At 34.8% G+C, this 18,444-nt stretch overlaps 1 non-coding gene and 1 pseudogene across 1 annotated transcript; one reads left to right on the forward strand and one right to left on the reverse strand.

The window, feature by feature from the left end:
• The first annotated feature begins 3,940 nt into the window (after window positions 1-3,940).
• LOC122023302 lies at window positions 3,941-5,144 on the forward strand (annotated as a pseudogene).
• LOC122025995 lies at window positions 4,145-4,222 on the reverse strand. The gene has a single exon (XR_006123982.1). It is a non-coding gene; the product is annotated as a small nucleolar RNA snoR35 (small nucleolar RNA).
• Window positions 5,145-18,444: the final 13,300 nt, after the last annotated feature.

Genomic DNA, 18,444 nt, shown 5'->3' on the forward strand with positions numbered 1-18,444 from the left:
GCAAGTGTTCTTTTAAAAGTCCGAGAAGGGTATTTTTATTTTATTAGTGTAGGGATATTCAACCCCTCTGACAGCCTACCACCAACGGTCCCCAACAAGTGGTATCAAAGCCAGGACACTTCAGAAGGACTAATCGCCGATTGAAGCAACGAGTTGGTCGGAGCTAACATCTGCCCACCAACGTTCGAGGGGGAGTTCGCGTTTTGGAAGCTACGAATGGAGGTATTTTTTAAGACAGATTTTAGTATTTTACTAATAATAAAATATGATTATGAAGCACCAAAGAATGCGAACAGAGAAGAAATTGAAAAACGCCTGTGGACCAAAAAACAGCGCGATGATTTCATGCCAAATGGTAAGGCTGAATATCATCTCATAAGTGTACTACCAGTGGAGGATTTCGACAAAATTGACCACTACCAAAGTGAAAAATAACTTTGGGAAAAGTTCTCGAAGCTCCATGAAGAACCAATTGAAGCCAAATCCGACTCCTCAATGGACATCGAGTCGTCGTCAGAAGAATTCGAGACCGAAGAAATTGCCGGGACATCCTTTATAGACGAATTCCTTCCTGAGGACACAGAAAGCTCATCCCAGATGAGCATCGTTGAAGGAGGAGAGTCTTCGGAAGAAAGCATCTCAACAGGAGGAGCATCAGTAGGCGACAAGGTAAGTCAGGTACGGTCTCTACCACCTGACAAAATGTTTAAATTTGTTAAATTATTAACTAAAGATTGTTGCATGCTAGAAAAAGAAAATAAAAAGTTAAAATTAACTTTAGATAAATCTTATCAGTCAGAAGATCTTAAAAGAATAAAAGTAGAAAAAGATAAATTAAAATTAAAAAAATGATAATTTGAAAATGCAAGTAGATATTTTGAAAAGTCATGCATGTTCAAATAATCAATATATTAGAAAATTTTATGGATTAAATTGGTATCTTAGATACCATAAGGGACAAATTAGAAATATTTCAAGGAAATATGTCTCTAAGAAATATCTAATTAATCCAGTTGGCTGGAACTTATATTGGGTTCCTAAGTCCTGTCTTAAACCTTAATTTAGACTTAGTGCTTTCAGCGAGAAAATTAAATATTTAATTTTCTTATGAGACTTTGTCTAGAAGTGGTTGATGATCCAATAACCATGAATGTCTAGTGCTTCGCCACAGTCTGGAAGCCAAATATTGAAATAAAGTTTTTAATTGACTAACTGATAAAACATTAAATTGAAATTAGACAATGCTTTAAAGGGTTACTCAATTTTCTTTGAAAATTCTCAAAAATATTTTTACTTGCAAATTTATTTTAATTAGGAAAATTTCACAAAATACTTTTTCTTTAAATAAATTATTCAAACATTTTTTGGAAATTACTCAATTGTTTTTGTAAAGTTCTCTAAACTTAGAAATTTCTTTTGCAAAGTTTTTAACTTAGAAATATCATTTTTGCTTGAATTTTACTTAGAAATTTTTCAAAGTTTAAAAGTTTCTAAAATTATTTTTGATGATATCAAAAATAATCTTTGAATTTTTCAAAGTTTTCAAAGTTATAACCTTAGACTTGTTATAATACACTACAAGAAAAACCCTCATAAACATCGATGGAACAACAACGATTTTAAGCAAAAACCGATGTCTTTGAGTATTTTACACCGGTTTTTCTAAAAATCGGTGTCTATGAGCACAGATTTTCGCTCATAGACATCGGTTTTTTAGGCGATGTCTATGAGCGTCTTTTTTTCATTAATAGACACCGATTTTAACAGCGATTTTTAAAACCCGGTGTCTATGAACCAAAATAAAATAATATAATTTTTCCACCAATACTTAGCCAAAATTTACAACACTTCACTCTTCCCTTCAAACCCAAACCTATATCGCGCCGTCCACCGTATACCGTCGCGACGCCACCACTACTTTCCTCCTCGCCGTTGGCTGTCCGACCATCTCTCTCAGCCTCATCTCCCTCTTCCCCTTCCTAGATCGACGCCCCTTCTCTCAGCCTTATTCTGTTGTGTTTGATTATAAACGATCCCAATTCCAACCCACCGCTCGTTGCAGATTTTGGTTGTCTCACCCTCAGCTCTTGTTATTTCGGCGTGAGAACTCGTTCATCGGGGTAAATCTTCCTCCTCCACGCTCCTATCGTTGTTCGTCGTGATGTTTTCGGTAGATTATTTCATTTGCCCTACTGATCTCGATTTAGGGTTTCGATCGGAACTTGTAGGACAGGCTTCATGTCGTCGTTAGGAATACACTAAGAGATTTGTCCTTGATAGATTTTGATTTCTGTTCCATTTTCCCTCTACGAGGCGTAGAACCAGGAGTGGTTGTCGTCGTTGCTGCGAGGTAAGTATGTCAAGCAAGTTCTGCTGCAACTTTTTACTGATTGAGATAAGTATATCATTGTTAATAGCGAAAGGTGAAATCAGTATAAAGGCCAGAGGTTAGACTCATGGAGTGTGATAATGCATGAGTATAGGATAAAACCTTTATTTGTTAGTTGTCTTTGGGCTTGCCATAGATTGCCATCTTAAATTAATACAAATGCATGCCTGCTTTACTTTGGGAATGTTTCCAGATAAAATCTTATCTTTCTGGCTCACTTAATTTATTCTTGGTGGGGGAAAAAAAAGGAAGAAGGAATCACTTTTGGTTAGGTTGTAATTGGGCTATGAAGTCAATCACTTACATCTTATGGTTACAGTTTCTCCTTTGAAGATAAAAACATTGCATTATAATCTTTATTTCTAAGAAATTTTTTAGTAGTACTTTAAACAAGTCTTCAGTATTTATAGTATGACTAGCATCATTTATTCTTCTAGCTGCTACCAGTGTAGCCACTTCATATGATTTGCTAACTTAATATCTAAAGTGCGCTTTATTTTTTGAGCTCGGGGTATAGTCAGAACTGCCAATCGGACGTGCGGAGAGTGTTTATTTATTGGCTGGCATAATGAAGGATCACTGCATCTGGAATTGAGTCTTTCTTGAGCACGTAGCAAAGTTATACTGTCTTGGCTTCTAAATGTAACTCTTGCTTTTCTGATTTTCAGTTTATTAATTGCATTTTCTAGTCTCATTCGCATGACATAGGATTGTATAACTTGTATGCTCGATGTTCAAGTTTTTCTAATTCTCTCCTTTCCATATATTTTCTATGGAAAATTTGTGAGACAAAATCATAGTTTTCATTTTAGACCAATCAATTTTATGAGATAACTGCTGATATTTTCAAGTTGATGAAATACTACTTGATATATTTTTTTAATTGCATCTCATTTTCAGTTGACATGTAATACTCTTGTTAACAGAACTGGATCTTGTGCCTACGAACTGAGTAGTGCCCCCGAGAATTTTGAATTGTATGATTTAACAACTATAGTTTTTATTGTTAAATATAGTTGTGGTTGACAACATTGATCAGTAGAAAATACACTTAGTTGCAAAAGGCTTCATCTAGACATTTTGTGAGGATTATTTGGGATATTTTCTCTCGTTGATGGAATTAATTTATTTTACTTAAAACTATTTTTCATGATCACTAAATTCTCCTTGGTATTATTCATGATTACCAGATATATTTCATAAACATCGTACTAGGGTGTATACAGAGAAATCACTAGGGTATGTTCCAATTTAAGAAAGTTATCTATGCTGTCAAACAAATTTTAGAGCATGGTTTAAGAAATCACAAGGTTACTAAATATATAATCAAATCTTTATTGAGTACAACTTGACAAACTAAGCACCATCAATGTCTATGCTCCATTATGTTCTAGCTTGATGGAGAGAAGTAGAATAAATAGTTATAGACTTCAATATTCATCCCAAATTGCCTATCTGTTATTTTATGTATGAGATTTGTATCAGATGTAATTTTACTCTTGGTATTAATAATATAATCCCTTATTCTTAGCTGAGTTTCAATTGTTAGAGATGAGTAGCTTTTGTTGTTTGCTGCAGATGTTCAATACAGTTTATGTAAATACTAACTTGACGCGGTTGTTTCTTTCTTGTTGGTTAGCATACCAAGTTTGTTAGCACCTAGCCCATGCCATGTGCTTTTACTAGTCTTGCTTTTGCTGATCAAATTACTGGGTCTCTTGGTACAATCAACTCTTAATGGTTCAACATCTAATCTTGTGGACTCCTCAGGCTGACCCTATACCACATTATTTTCTGGCCAGTCTGCGGCAGTGCCTGGGTTCCATCCTTCTGGTTAGACATTCCTACATAAACTTTATTAACATATTCATGTGAAATTTTGCTTGTATGTGGAATTTTGATTACGGTTTGTAAAAAAATAGGTGGTCTTCAAGGATTGCATAATATTCATGGAAGCTTCAACCTGCCAAATGTGCCTGGTTCGCTTTCATCCATAGAGGCCGCAATGGGTGTTGTACCATCAGGTGGTGTTTAGCAACCAGGAGGAAGCATTCCTAGTGGACGGTTCTCATCAAACAATCTTTTGGTTGCATTATCTCAGGTCTGGCATGAGTTTATTTCCACATTACTTCACTGCATCATATGGTCCTTTGAATGTGTTTTATAGTATTGATTCTGGATTTTTTTTCATGCAGATGCCTCATGGCTCTGGTGTCACAAATAGAGAGGGTATTAATGTTGTTGGAAATCATGCTTTTAGCAGTAGTAATATTAATGGAGTCACTGGGTCAATAACTGGTATTTACTCAAGTTCAGCTTCTGGGAATCGTAGTTTTGTTCTTGGTTTGGGAGTTTCTCCAGTATTGGGTAATGTAGGGCCAAGACTTACAAGCTCTGTAGGCAACATTGTTGGCAGTGGTAACATGGGAAGAAGCATCCATTCTGGAGGATTATCTGTGCCCGGTTTAGCTTCACAGGTAAACTTAGCTACTAATAATGGGTTAGGGAGTCTCAATGTACAAGGAACCAACAGATTAATTAGTAGCATGCTTCAACAGGGTAGTTTTCTTGCTTTCCTTGAAGCTCTTCAATTTCTATTTGCATATTAATTTAATCTTGGCGCAAGTGTCTAATTACTTCCTTTTTTCTGAAAGGACAAACTTCTTAGTAATTTTAATAAGACATTTTGCAGAAAAGTCTATTCCTAATATAAAATCTGTTGTTACTATGGAGCCTAAAATCTGACTGTCAGTACCTCCCTAGGTTCTTTTGGTATTCTTATTTTAAAAGCGCCCTCTAATATTTTACAGGTGATTTTTCTGAATAGTGGGCCACGTATACTGATCAAGTGTGCTGCCTATATGGTGGAAAAATGTTGCAATTCATTCAAAGTTCAAACCCATTTAGGTTGAAATAATAAAAAAATCTAATTGGATTCACTTATCTTCCTAGAAAGGACTTAATGAAATGGCTACTATGATTATTTTTCTTCTTTTAGAGATGGCTAATTATTGTGATTGTGGAACACTAAACTAAGTTTTTGATTTGGTTAAATGTAACTTACAAATGGTAAACATTTGTTGTTTAAGTGATAGACACTTTAGATATACATGTTACTAATAAGTACGGTGTTTTTTCATTGTTATATTATGTTTTTTACATTTGATAGTTGACATAATTCGTTCAACTTACACTGATGGCCAGCTATACTCCTAGTTGTTGATGCTCTGAACATTGCTATTCACACTTGTGCTAATGGAGGGGACTTCAGTACTTGCCATTTTAGGTGCATCCATGAGAACTTTGTCATTGACCTTGCTTCCTGCACTTTAACAGATTATTTCAAATGTGCAGATCAAAGAAGCTGAGCAAACAAGTAAAAATTACTAGCAAAAGGTTACTTATCTCATTTTCAATCTCTATTTGAGTAGAATTTACAGCATCTTTAATTTCCCTTATGTAAGCAACAAACTGCTTTATATCCATATTGACTATTTTATCCTATTCAGGTAAGAGAACTGGAGAATCAATTAAATGGTGAGAGGACAACCAAGAAGGATGTTGCAAAGTTCCCAAAGCCTCCAGTGGCTCCTTTAAGATGGAGGCCTCCTTTACAAAGGAGACTAAGAAAGGTATTGCATTGGTTGTAGGTACAAGCAAGACAAAGGAGACTAAGAAAAAGTACCCGATCAAACCCGAGTCTGAAAACAAATCGGACTCAGAAGAAGACGATGAAATTATTGCTGAACTCGTGAACCTAGTCAGTAAGCTATACAAGAAGAAGAAGGAATTCACCAAAAGAGAGATCAAGAAGGTGATCTAGTCAAATACGACACAACTAAGTCCAAAAGCCAAGTCCGAAGTCACCTGCTACGACTGCAACAAAAAGGGACATATGAAGATAAACTGTCCAAACTAGAAGGAAACAAAGAAGCAACGGAAAAAGAAGACACTACAAGCAACGTGGGATGAGTCTTCTTCAGAAGACTCCGACGAAGATCTCGGACAGACAAGCCTCCTCACACTTCCGACCCGAGAACAAGTCGTCGATGTTGGTGCAACCTTAGGTCAAGGTTGACCTGGTTGACCAGACTCGAGTTGACTTGACTCGAGTTGTGTTTTGATGTTTGACGAGTTATGTTTGACAATGTTTGACGTGAACAGAAAAGTTGTATCTTGATGTTTTACAAGGATACAAGCTTGGGAGATTGTGGGTACAACCCGTGGTCAAGGTTGACCCGAGGTGAGTTGACCTGACTCGGAAAAGTCCAAGCAGGGAGCTTGGCACGGGAAAAGTCCAAGCAGGGAGTTTGGCATGGTGAAAAGTCCAAGCAGAGAGCTTGGCACGGGAAAAGTCCAAGTATGGAGACTTGGCACGGAGAAGTCCAAGTATGAAAGCTTGGCACATGGGAAGTCAGAGAGGGCTCGGTAGCTCGTTCTCCGGACTGTGGTCAGAGAGGGCTCGGGAGCTCGTTCTCTGGACCTGATGGAAGTCGGAGAGGGCTCGGTAGCTCGTTCTCCGAACTGTGGTCAGAGAGGGCTCGGTAGCTCGTTCTCTGGATCGGATGTGGGAAAGTCCTGGTGAGTGAAGCCAGGCAGACGGATAAGTCCTGGTGAGTGAAGCCAGGCGAAAGTCCTGGTGAGTGAAGCGGCGGTTGGAAAGTCCCGTGAATGAAGGCAGATTGGAAATCCTGGTGAGTGAAGCCAGGTGAAAACCCTAGTGAGTGAAGCGAGGTGAAAGTCCTGGTGAGTGAAGCCAGGCAAGGGAAAATCCAGATGGATCAAGGGTGATCAGACATCTGGTGTTGAGAAGGTCAAGTAGGTCAAGGGAGTGACTGGATACTTGACACGAAGAGAAAAGTCCAAGTGGGTCAAAGGGATTGACCGGACACTTGGTGGGGAGTCTTAGCTGGTCAAGGGAGTGACCGGATGCTAAGCATGATATATCAAGAGGTCAAGGTTGACCGGATATTGGTTTGGACTTGGTTTGGGCAAAAATCAAGACTTGGATCGGTCTGGAGACCGATCAGAAAGCGATCAGTGTGCCTCTGTGAGCTTACTGATCGGTCTAGGGACCGATCAGCAGGAAGCCTGATCGGGCCCCAGGACCGATCAGGGTACGCACAGAGAGTTGGGCAACTCTCTGTGAAAGCTTTCTGATCGGTCTGGGGACCGATCAGCATAGAGCCTGATCGGTCCCCACGACCGATCAGACTGGGGCCTGATCGGTCCCAGGACCGATCAGAGGTGCCCTGGACCGATCAGGCTTCAGCCTGATCGGTCCAGAACTATCCGTTGACTCACAACGGTCTTCTGTCTTCTACTGTCTTCTGGCTTCTTCTTCGCAGGTGGATGCAGGTATAAAAGAGGCTGAGGGCTTCTACAGATGAGGTTACTTTTTCCTTCTTCTTCCTCCTCTGAACTGAGCTGCTGTTCTTCTGAAAGCTGTGCTCTTGAGCTTTGCTGAGCTCCGAAGCTTCGTGTGAGCTTCTTTGACTGAGTTGCTTGTTGGCATTCGTCCGTGAAGTTGGTGCTTCATCCGGGACTTCAGTCGACGTAGGGATGGCAATTTTCCCCGTGGGTTTGGGGCCCCGCGGGGAAAACCCGAAATGGGGATGGGGATCCCCGATTTTTCGGGGATGGGGTGGGTTTGGGGCGGGTATGGGAATACTATCCCCATCCCCGAACCCGCCCCGAATATATTATTATTAATATTAATAAATAATAATATGATTTTTTAAAAAGTATTAATAATAGTGTTAATATTAATATTAAAAATTTTGAAAATATTATTATTAATAATATTATTAATATTGATATTAATATTAATTGTTGGTGATGAATGATGATGATATATGTTCTTCAGTTTAGGAATACTTTCATAAATCATATTGTATAATTACTTTAAAAGGAACAAATAATTAAGTGGAAAAACTTGGTCTAACAACTCAGATTATTTTGTACTCTTCTCATTCAATTTCGCTGATGCACGAGGAACCTGAAAGCTCAGCCCATGTTTCATAACTTGTCGTGACCAAAGTTGTTCTCTAATTCGGTTCAAATACTAAATTTGAGAATGGGGCGGGGATGGGGAATCCCCGAACCCGTGGGTTCGGGTTCGGGGAATCCCCGAACCCGAAAAAATGAAAACGGGGCGGGGATGGGAATGGCAAATCCGCCCCCGCCCCGCCCCATTGCCATCCCTAAGTCGACGAGAAGGCAAGCGAGTATTCGTACATTCATTGTGTATTTTATTCTTGCTCTTATTTGTATTTCCATATTGCTGTTGCAAGCTATTGTGGCGAGGTTTCTCCACCCACAAGGAGTATTTATTAGCCGATTCTCCGGGGACTCATCCACCGACGGATTGATAGGGCTCGTCCTCCTTACGGACACGCCGAGGAGTAGGAGTATCACCTCCGAACCTCGTTACATCCATCGAGTTTGAGGTTTGTCTTTTTCCTTTTCGTTTCTACGGTTTCATTTCCGCTGCGCTAACCCTAATCGTAGGAAGAAACGCGAAGATTTTGGGGCGGCTATTCACACCCCCCTCTCTAGCCGCGTCCATCGATCCTAACAGTCGAGTCTGAATCCAAGACAGAATCAAAAGTTGAGTTTGAGTGAAGCCACGGATTCACATCTGGTTCAGAAGGTCCCCAATCGACTATAAGAATTTCCTTAATTAGATCTCATAACTTGATCTCATACTTGTCTAGAAAACTGGCTAAGTCCAATCTCCGGGTCAAGTCACTCTAAGAGGAGGTCAAAGCCCTCAAGAAAGTGATTAACCCAAGCTCCTTGACCGAATCGGTTCAAGATGGAACTTCAACTCAAGTCCAACAACTTGAGAAAGAAATTTTAACTTGAAAAGTCAAGTCAAAGAACTTAGGGACTCATTGGAACGATTCACTTTGGGTTCTAAGAACCTTGACCTAATTCTTGGGAAACAAAGGGTAGTATACAATCGATCCAGACTTGGATATAAGGCCAAACATAAATTTAAATCCTACTTGTGTCTTGTTAATCAAACAAATAGTAATATGGTCCAAGCATGGGTCCCTAAGTCTGACTTGGTTAACTAAGTTGTACTTGATCAATATTGGATCTCCAAGGATCAAATCCACTACCTTGATAGACCTTATCGAGGATATGATCTAGGGGGAGTCAATAGAAAGACCATCCTTATTATTAAATAAATTTGTTTGATGTTTGATTTATCATTTTTCTTATACATGCTTAGATTAGGATAGATAATGACTTAGGTTTTATTAACACTTGATTAATTAGACTAAGGATTCTCAGAAATAAAATTAAATATTTAATTTCTTTAAAAGACTTTGTTTAGAAGCGATTGTTGTTTCAATATTCAAGAAGGCCTAGTGCCTCGTCACAGTCTGAAAGCTAATTATTGAAATAAATGTTTAATTGACTAACTGTTAAACCTTAGTCTAACTCAAATATAAATCAATCCTTAGATGAATCTAAATTAAAGATTAAAATTAACCATCTCACAAAACTCATAAGATTCTCTGATTGATAATATAGAAAGGGTGAGATGAATTTAAATTAAATAAAAATTAGTAAAATCAAAATGAGATTAAAATTAAACTTAATTAAATCAACTTAAATCAAACTTAAATCAAATCCAAGACTAAATTAAATCTAACGTAAACCAAATTAAATCTAACTTAAATCAAATCCAAAAATTAAATTAAATCTAACCAAATTAAATCTAACTTAAATCAAATCCAAAACTAAATTAAATCTAACCTAAACCAAATTAAATCAAACTTAAATCAAATCCAAAACTAAATTAAATCTAACCTAAACCAAATTAAATCTAACTTAAATCAAATCCAAAACTAAATTAAATCTAACCTAAATTAAACTTAAATTAAATCTAAACTAAATTAAATCTAACCAAAACTAAATTAAATCTAACCTAAATTAAACTTAAATTAAATCTAAACTAAATTAAATCTAACTAAAACTAAAACAAATTGAATTAACCTTAAATCTAATTAAACTTAAGTTAAACTCAATTAACCATCTCACAATCATCCATAGGTATAATATGATTGACAATCTAGACTGGGTGAGATAGAAAATTAAGGGGTTGAACTTAATCAATCTATCTTATAATCCGTCAAAATTGGATCCAAATCAAATACTTTATGTGTAGGAGCATAATGATTTGGACCAATAGATGTTGGATAGTAGATGCTCCAGACACATGACTAGAGACTGATTGAAGTTCACCAAGTTAAAACTCAAGAACTTAGAGTTAGTTGCGTTTGACAACGATAAAAAGTTTAAGGTAATCAGAATAGGTAATATTGAACTAAGTTCCAACTTCATTATTCAAAGACACTTATTAGTTGAGAAATTTAAGTTCAATTTACTTAGTATAAGCCAAGTGTGTAACTCTGGCTACTTAGTAACATTTTCTGACTTTACATGTTTAATCAAAAACATTGAAAACCTTGAAATTACACTTAAGGAAATTAAGAAAAAATAATATTTACAAATTGACCTACCAACCTCCTCACTAAAGTGTCTTTTGATATAACAAGAGGAAACCAAGTTGTGGCACAGAAGACTGAGTTACACTCACATTGGACTCATTTAAAAAATGAGTCAAAATGGCTTAGTTAGAGGTCTGCCTAAATTTAAAAATTTAGAAAATATAGTTTGTAATGTTTGTCAACAAGGTAAATAAACTAAGTCAACCCACAAACTAACAAACTTAAATCGAACTAACTCAATACTTGAGCTTCTACACTTATACTTATTCGATTCACATGAAGCCAAGTCACTAAGCAGAAACCAATATTGCTTAGTTATAGTTGATGATTACTCAAGATTTACTTAGATAAAATTTCTAAAAACTAAGGATGAAACTTTTGAAATCTTTAATAATTTTTAAAAATTAATAAAAAAATAAAAAAGATACAAAGATTAAAAGAATTTGAAGTGATTAGGGGGGGGGGGGGATTTGAAAATCATAAGTTTAATGAATTTTGTCAAACTAATGGATATAGTCACGAATTCTCATGCCCTAGAACCCCCCAACAAAATGGTCTAGTAGAACGAAAAAATAGAACATTACAAGGGGCCGCTAAGACTATGTTAAACGAATATAACCTAAGTAACCAATTTTGGACCGAAACAATAAATACAACATGATATATTTAAAATAGAATACAAATCAATAGATTTCACAATAAACCCCCCTATGAAATTTATTACAATAAAATACTCAATCTAAATTATCTAAAAGTTTTTAGTTGTAAAGTACATATATTAAACACTAAGGATTATTTAGGCAAGTTTACACCAACATCTTCAACGGACATCTTTTCAAGGTACTCCACAACTAGTAGGGCTTATAGAGTCTTTAACAAAAAATACTCTAAAAGTTGAAGAAAAATAAATGTGAATTTTGATGACGAAAATAGCTTATCGAATTTAATCAATGAAAATCAAAATACAAAAAATATAGAAGATGATAAAGATAATCAAATTAAACCCAAACCCAGTAAATAAGAAGAACCAATTGTTGACCCTATCATAAGACCATCTAGGGTTAGATCCAACCACCCAACTAACCAAATTCTGGGTGACCCAACCCTAGGAGTTTAAACTCGATCATCTTAGAGAAACCTAAGTCAAATAGGTCTTATTTTCAAAATTAAACCTAAAACTATAGAAGAAGTCTTACCTAACCCAGATTGGATAATTGTGATGTAAGAAGAACTAGCTCAATTTAAAAGAAACCAAGTCTTCTGGAACTAGTACCTAAACCCACAAATAAATCTATAATTGATACTAAGTGGGTCTTTAGAAATAAACTAGATGATAAAGGTGAAATAGTTATAAATAAAGCTAGACTAGTGGTGAAGGAGTTTAGCCAAGTAGAAGGGTTAAATTAGGATGAAACCTATGCACTTGTAGCTAGACTTGAATCCATGAAGATGCTGCTAGCCTATGTAATACATCAAGGATTCAAGTTAAACCAAATGGACATAAAGTCTGCATTCCTAAATGGGTTCATCAAAGAAGAAGTTTATGTAAATCAACCCCAGGATTTAAAGACTTAGACCACTCAAACCATGTTCTTAGGTTAAAGAAAACCTTATATGGACTAAAACAAGCACCTAGGGCCTAGTATGAATGACTATCAACATACCTAATATCTAAGGGGTTTAACCAAGGTCAAATAGATCAAACTTTATTTGTTAAAATCTTAGAAAAAGATATTTTTATAGCTCAAATTTATGTAGATGACATAATTTTTGGCTCAACCAATACTAAATTTTTAAAAGAATTTACTAAATTAATAGAAAATGAATTTGAAATGAGCCTAATAGGAAAACTTAATTTTTTTTCTTAGGCTTACAAATAAAATCAACAAAAGAAGGAGTTTATAGTTTTCAAACAAAATATATTAAAGAATTAATTAAAAATTTTATAATGGAATATTCCAAAAATATAAATAACCCTATGACAACTAATGTTAAAATTGATTCTGATTTAGAAAGAAAACTAGTAGAATTAAAATATTATAGAAGTGCAATAGGAAGTCTATTATATCAAACTACAAGTCTACCTGATATTTTATTTGCAATAGGTATGTGTGCTAGGTACCAATCATGTGCAAAAGAATATTACTTAATTAATGTAAAAAAGAATACTTAGATATGTTAAAGGAACCCTAAATGTAGGGCTTTGGTACCCCAGAACTAGCACATTTGACTTAGTTGGATACTCTGACTCATACTATGCTGGTACAAACTAGACAGAAAGAGTACAAGTGGAAGCTGCCAATTTCTAGGTCAATACCTAGTAAGCTGGTCCAGTAGAAAGTAATAATATGATGCTTTATCCACTACTGAAGCAGAATACATAGTCATGAGAGAATGTGCATCCCAACTATTATGGATGATGCACACTTTAAAAGATTATCAATTAGAATATAAAAATACAAAAATATCAATTGATAACATAAGTTCCATCAACTTAACTAAAAATCCAATCCACCATTCAAGGACTAAACACATAGAGGTAAAACATCACTTTGCAAAAGATCATGTAGCTAGAGGTGACATTGTACTTGACTATGTTGAGTCTAAGTTAAACCTAGTAGATATTTTCACAGAACCTTTATTTAAACTTAAGTTCAGTATACTTAGAAGCCAATTAGGCATGTATTTAGTAGAATAGATTAAAATATTTTTTAAAATCATTTCTTTGTTTTTTTTAAATAAAAAATTATGATTTTTCAAAAGTATTATTCAAAATCAGCTTGATTTTAAAATTTAGGATAAATCATTTTATTTTCTTCAAAATTTCTAATTTTACTAGTATTTTCAAAAATTGGACTTAGCCTAAATCTTTCCCTCTAAAAATCATTGACCCATAGGTATCAGTCAGAGCATCTCACAAACACACTAGGAATACCTTGTTTATGTATGAAAAATATTTAGAATGGTGTGACATGTATAGGGTATTGCCTGAACTTCAGAATGCTTATGTGTGCATCAACATAAGTCTAGGCTATAAATACCAACTCAAATTAATCAAGTTGAGTAATCTTTTTTAGTCAAAACTAACTAGATCACACACTTAACTTAACTAACCAAGTGAACGCTACTACCTTATGGTAAACTGATAGTAGCTAAGGGTTAGACATTTACTCTAAGGAGAGTAGATGCATGTTTCAAAAGTTTTTTCCTTTGACCTTTATATGCTTGGACTCTAGGATAAGAATTAGGGACTTCCCCCTCAAACTTAAAAGCATTCACTTAGATCTTTTTAAGGGGGAGATTAAAATTCTTTTTGATATATGGTAAAGGGGGAGTAATAGAGTTAAATAACTAAGTATTTGAGTTTTTAAGTTTTTTATCAAAATCTTTTTAAAAGCTAGTTAAGTACTTTATCAAAATCTTTTTAAAAGCTAGGTAAGTACTTTATCAATTTTTTAAAGAAAACCTAGTTAAGTACTTTCTAAAAATCATTTTAAAGCTAGTTAAGCACTTGATCAAAATCTTTTTAAAGCTAAGTACTTAAGTCTTTATCAGAATTTTTTAAAATCTTTTTAGTACTTAACTAAAGTTTTTCCTTAATTAAGTTTGTCTAAGAAATCTTTTTAGGCACTAAACAAAGGTTCCTCATATCTATGTATGTAGCTAAAGGGAAAAGGCTAAGAAAATGCTATGTTTCATGGGGAGAAAAGTCTTAGCTGCGGTTAGGCAGGTAGAAAGTCCTAGCTACAGTTAGGCAACGAAGTCCTAGTCTGAAGGACTAGGAAAAGTCTTAGCAGGACGAGCACGTCAGGCGAAATCATGGGATCGCAGATTCTAGGTGGAAGTTTTAGGGGTTGTGGACACCAGGCGGAAGACTGGACGGGTCAAGAATCGGACGTCCAGCGAAAAAGACCTGAAGCCTCGGATGCAGAGCAGAAATCCAAACGGCTTGGAGGATTGATCTGACAAAAGGTAATCTTTTCTGAGAGGAGTAGGTGAGGACTTGTTCCTCGAAGAGGGAACAATAGGCATCGGTCCGACCTAGAATTTTAGTGAAACTCAAAGTCAGGATCGGACAGTTCGAAGGTTGTCAAATCTTATCATTCATTATATATTATTTGCCTAGACTAATCTTGTTTTGCAGGAAAAGAAGGTAGCAGAATAAGGTGGTTCGGGCACACGGAGCTAGTCTGGGTGCCTGGAACACCGAATTCTATCCGATCGCCAAGCTAGAGCACGCTGATTGGACGGGCCTACATCACAGTCCAGGTGTTCGGAAGGGATCCAGACTCCTGGAACAACCTATAAAAGCAGCATTTAACCAGCACCTCAAAAACATTATTGTAAGCAACTTTTGCTTCTTCGTGCTGCTATGAAAATGCTTCCTCAAAGCTCAAAAGCTGCCTCGACGATCACCGCGCTAAAGATTTAAATCTCCGAGTAGTCGGCATTCTTTACTTTTTTTTTAATTACTTGTAACCATTTAAAATTGTACTTGTACTCGTTACGATTGATTAGTGATTGCCTTTCTAAAACATTCTCATGTGCGGGTCTTAGAGTAGGAGTCGCCACATGTTCCGAATCAAGTAACTCTTAGCGTGTTAGCATTGTTCTTGTTTTCTTTCTTCCACTGCTTTCTCTCGACTATTCGTTGTTTTAAAACAAACGTGAAAGTTATAAGTCCTATTCACTCCTCTTTTAGTGCAACGATCCTATAAAACTATTGTAAATATTGAAGACAAAATAATAATGAACTAATAAAATAAGAAAAATGGAGAAAGATAAATATATTTAATAAAAAGGAAAGAAACAAAAAGAATATTCCATCTACAATTAATAAGGTTCCATTGAATGCAAGGAAGCTAAAGTAAAGAGGCCTTCTATTGGTAATTAATACTGATTTGTTTGAAGGTGAGGAAGCCAAAAATAAAGATGACTATAATTAGCTTCAATTTCTTTTTTTTGTTAGTATTCCTGACTTGAATGTTGAAGTGCAAACGTCAAATCCCATCTCATCGGCGAATCATTCTAGAACATTTTGGAATCGAAACATTTATAATAAAATTAGGATTTCTCATAATAAAATAATAAAATTAGAAGAAGGGTTAAATCATATTAAATCTATTAAATATTATCTTATTTTACATGGTCAGATGTATCATTACGTAAAGTCGTACTTCTGACTTCTTTTTCATTATAAATAAAATTTTTCATGATATATATAAAAAAGAGATTATTTATTTATATTGTATAACATATTTAGATATTTAGATTATATATATATATATATATATATATTAAATACAAATACATAAAGACTCATATAATCTCTTTCATTATTTGCTCAAAAATGAATGCCCACCAAATAAACTAAAAGATAGGTTATGCATAGGTTATATATATATATATATATAATTAACAATAAATGGAATAATCTGAAATCCAACAAGATTGCAGTTATGGATTATAACTGCTTAAATCATTGGTGAGGGAATTAAGTAATTAATAATAGCTTCTGGCAACAATAGTCTCCTTCCTACTAGGGCGGGCCCCCTGGTGCCCTGACCCAACTAAATCATGCATGTTTTAGGGAAAGTAAATCATTAAGAACAAACAGCCTACTGTTGAGATTCAGAAAGGTTCTCAGATGTCACCTGATTCCTCAGATCAATGTTTGCATTTTGAAATGGACATCACGTGAATACTTTATTGTTCATCTTTTGAATATTTGGTCTGACTCGACTTTACCATCGCTCAAAAGGTTTTTCATTTGTTTTTAATACTGTTCGATGAATTGATTTGCCCATCTGTCATGCCGCATTCATAGAACAACATTATCATACGTCTTTTAGATGCTTCTTTTAACAATTTCACAACTTTAAATGTTATTTCAATGTTCTATTTTGATCATCCGATTTGATTAGTTTATCCAACGTTTTTTGGTTCCAATAGTTCATCATCAAGTCTAATTGTCCTGGACCCTATTGACAGGCTTAATTACCAACCTGCCTGTCAACCTATTGACACAACCAACATGTTCGGATTGATTAGATTGACCAAACTGACCAGCCCGTCCGTCTCTACGAGATTGACTAACCCGTCTAGGCCTATCTAGATAGACTAATCTGTCAATCCTGACTCTACCTTTCAAACTAGCCTACCTTTCCATCTTGCATGACCAAATAAATTTGTCCTAGCAGATTTATCCAACCCACTTTGATTGATCAATCCATCTTACTTGCTTGGACTAACTACAAGAGTAATCAAGATTAGCGACCAAAATTCAGTCGCTAACTGCAATTACAGGTTAATTAATGATCAAAATATTCGTTCACTAAAAAGTTTAGTCGTCAACTTTGATTAACAACGGAAACTGAATTCTATTGCTAATTAGTGATGAAATTCAATTTCCTTCACTAAATTTAGTGTTGAGATTTTTTTTATTGCTAACATTAGTGACAAAAAATATTTCGTCACTAATGGATAAATCTTTTCGTTGCTAATTTAGAGATGGGCCATTTACTTCGCTAATTAATTAGTGACAAATTAGTAATGAAAATAATTTTTATCACTAATTTTCAATAAAATTTTAACATATCTTTTCTAATTGAGTTTTCAATCATGTTTACACATCTCAATGATATCAACGACGATATCATATAAACAACTATATCAACAAAAATATCAACAACGATAACAGATAAACAATGATATAAACATCAACAACGATATCAACAGTTACATCAACATTTAATGTATCATCGAAACATCTACATATCAACAAATCAAAATCATTACAAACAAATGATATATTCAACATTCATTATATCAATAAGTCATCGTCATGGGCTAAAAATATTCCAAATATTCGATCACAAAATCAAACATATAATATTCAAATCTATATGATCATGTTAAAAAAGTCAGTGCAGTTTTCATCATCACATCTTATAATCCCATCATACAATAAGTACCATATGATTAATTATTATAAAATATAAATATATGGTTTAAACTTACTATATTTTCTAGTTTGAAATAATACTACTTATAAAAAAATTTAATTAAAATTATACCATTTTAGAATAATTTTAACTAAAATTACTCTATGAAAATATATTATTCTAACCGATATGAGATGCAATAATTTTCACTAAATGAAGTAAAAGATGATTTTTATTCATCTATTGTTTTTCATCATCGGTTCCATAGCGAGATGAAAAAAAGATAATTAAATCACATATTGAATGATATTTTTAATAATTCTTAAAAGATATTTTTACAAGATAGAGTTTGGAGATGTATTTTGAATTTTAAATTATGAATGATATTTTTTAATAATTCTTAAAAGATGAATACTTTTAAGGGAATATGGATATATATATGCCAAAATTAGTGTGGCCAACACCTATCCCTTCCAAAATCAAGAGTCAAAGGGCTACTCCTGAGACATGGAGGGTAGGGAAGGTCCACAGGCCAATGAACAAAAAAGATCATAAATCAAGGGCTACCCCTCAACACTATGATAAC

This window comes from Zingiber officinale, chromosome 9B, assembly GCF_018446385.1.
Source record: "Zingiber officinale cultivar Zhangliang chromosome 9B, Zo_v1.1, whole genome shotgun sequence".
Lineage (NCBI taxonomy): Eukaryota > Viridiplantae > Streptophyta > Magnoliopsida > Zingiberales > Zingiberaceae > Zingiber > Zingiber officinale.